Source organism: Camponotus vicinus, unplaced genomic scaffold (assembly GCF_025532165.1).
Source record: "Camponotus vicinus isolate PSW18456_S1 unplaced genomic scaffold, iyCamVici1.0 SCAF_33, whole genome shotgun sequence".
Classification (NCBI taxonomy): domain Eukaryota; kingdom Metazoa; phylum Arthropoda; class Insecta; order Hymenoptera; family Formicidae; genus Camponotus; species Camponotus vicinus.
Window position 1 is genome coordinate 1 of NW_028141971.1, and position 2,500 is coordinate 2,500.

At 54.7% G+C, this 2,500-nt stretch overlaps 1 pseudogene; it reads right to left on the reverse strand.

The window, feature by feature from the left end:
* Window positions 1–982, reverse strand: LOC145969581 (small subunit ribosomal RNA; annotated as a pseudogene; the record flags this gene model as incomplete).
* Window positions 983–2,500: the final 1,518 nt, after the last annotated feature.

Below are 2,500 nucleotides of genomic sequence, written 5' to 3' on the forward strand. Positions count from 1 at the left end.
CACCTCTAACGTCGCAATACGAATGCCCCCATCTGTCCCTATTAATCATTACCTCGGGGTTCCGAAAACCAACAAAATAGAACCGAGGTCCTATTCCATTATTCCATGCACGCAGTATTCAGGCGAAGGTAGCCTGCTTTAAGCACTCTAATTTGTTCAAAGTAAACGTACCGGCCCGACTCGACACTCAGTAAAGAGCCACCGCGACGGGATATTAGTTGGGCCGCCCCTCGCGAGGCTAAGCCCACCGGTAGGACGTCCCACATCACGCCAGTTAAACACCGCGAGCGGTGAACCGACGGTGTGCGACACAGATTCAACTACGAGCTTTTTAACCGCAACAACTTTAATATACGCTATTGGAGCTGGAATTACCGCGGCTGCTGGCACCAGACTTGCCCTCCAATGGATCCTCGTTAAAGGATTTAAAGTGTACTCATTCCGATTACGGGGCCTCGGATGAGTCCCGTATCGTTATTTTTCGTCACTACCTCCCCGTGCCGGGAGTGGGTAATTTGCGCGCCTGCTGCCTTCCTTGGATGTGGTAGCCGTTTCTCAGGCTCCCTCTCCGGAATCGAACCCTGATTCCCCGTTACCCGTTACAACCATGGTAGGCGCAGAACCTACCATCGACAGTTGATAAGGCAGACATTTGAAAGATGCGTCGCCGGTGCTAGGACCGTGCGATCAGCACAAAGTTATTCAGAGTCACCAAAATAAACGGTGGACGAACGGCGAGCCGCCCGCCACCGATTGGTTTTGATCTAATAAAAGCGTCCCTTCCATCACTGGTCGGGACTCTGTTTTGCATGTATTAGCTCTAGAATTACCACAGTTATCCAAGTAAATGTGGGTACAATCTAATGAACCATAACTGATTTAATGAGCCATTCGCGGTTTCACCTTAATTCGGCATGCACTGAGACATGCATGGCTTAATCTTTGAGACAAGCATATGACTACTGGCAGGATCAACCAGGGAGCTTCGTGTTCGGTTACGCGCTCTCGGGAGAGCGGTAACTCGCGAGCGAGCCCACGCCTCGAGAGGCGAGGACCCGTCGCGCGCTGTTATAAGCTCTCTCGCCGCCGCCGGCCTTCGTTGGCCGGTCGGCGAAACTCTGTACTCTGTATTTTATGAAAATCGTCTTGGCGAAATAGCCAAGCGTTTTCAAAATATCATTCGTCTCCACAAAACTTAATATTATAATACACAAACTGCAACACGTGCATTTTATATAAAATGCTCTCTTTAAAAGATCATTGATTCTTATTCTCCCATATATAATATAAACGGCACGGTCGCGAAGACCGCGCCGATTCACCCTGACGCTAGATCGACGATGCCGATTGCTTAGACGTCGAGGATAAATTTGTCTCTATCGCATGCGTTTAAGGCACGCGTAGTTTTATTTCGCTATGGCGTACAAGGCGAGCGGGAAGAGAGAGATCTCTCTCCTCCGCCACTCGTATTCGTGGAGTAAGCGTTCGGTAAGCGCGACGACTCAGCTGCTTCCGTCCAAGACGAGAGCGAATCGCGCGGCCAACACACCAGATGCGTGCGCGCCACATAAGAGCCATTCGGTCTTGCGACACCGACTCGTGGCAATGCTGTGCTTGTAAAAAGTGTGTTTGAGACGATTCGCGAAGGAACGAGCCGCCAGAGACGCGCAGAACGCGCTCCGGCCCGTTTCGTTCGCGACCGACTCGTTTAGACGCGCCGAGCGCGATGTACCTCTTATAGTACCCAACCGACGTCCCAGGCGGTCGGCGACGCACGGTCGATAGGCCGGCGGCATACGGGCGCGATCGCCGATAGACGCGAGTGCCCGGGACGTGTTCGGAGAACGAAGGCAACGTTAAATAACGACTAAAGTTATGATTTTGCCACGATTATATATATTAAAAATTTATTCCAAATTCCGGGCGACACCTACGAAATAAGCCGCGAGCGGTACTTACGAGACCGCTCTCGGGCGGTACCTACGGCCTCGGCGCGCCACGCGACGCACCAAGCCGACTCTCGGCGGTACCTACGACGCTTAGCCGGGCGGCACCTACGAGACCGCTCACGGGCGGTATCTACGACCGCGTGGCCGGGCGATACCTACGAGAATGCTCTCGGACGGTACCTACGACGCGTAGCCGGGCGGTACCTACGAGAGGGCTCTCGGGCGGTATCTACGACGCGTGGCCGGGCGGTACATACGAGAATGCTCTCGGGCGGTATCTACGAAGCGTGGTCGGGCGGTACCTACGAGAATGCTCTCGGGCGGTATCTACGACGCGTGGCCGGGCGGTACCTACGAGAAGGCTCTCGGGCGGTACCTACGGCGTCGGCGCGACTCGCCACGCACCAAGTCCGCTCTCGGCGGTACCTACGAAGCGTAGCCGGGCGGCAACTACGAGACGGCTCTCGGGCGGTATCTACGACGCGTGGCCCGGCGGTACCTACGAGAATGCTCTCGGGCGGTATCTACGACGCGTGGCCTGGTGGTATCTA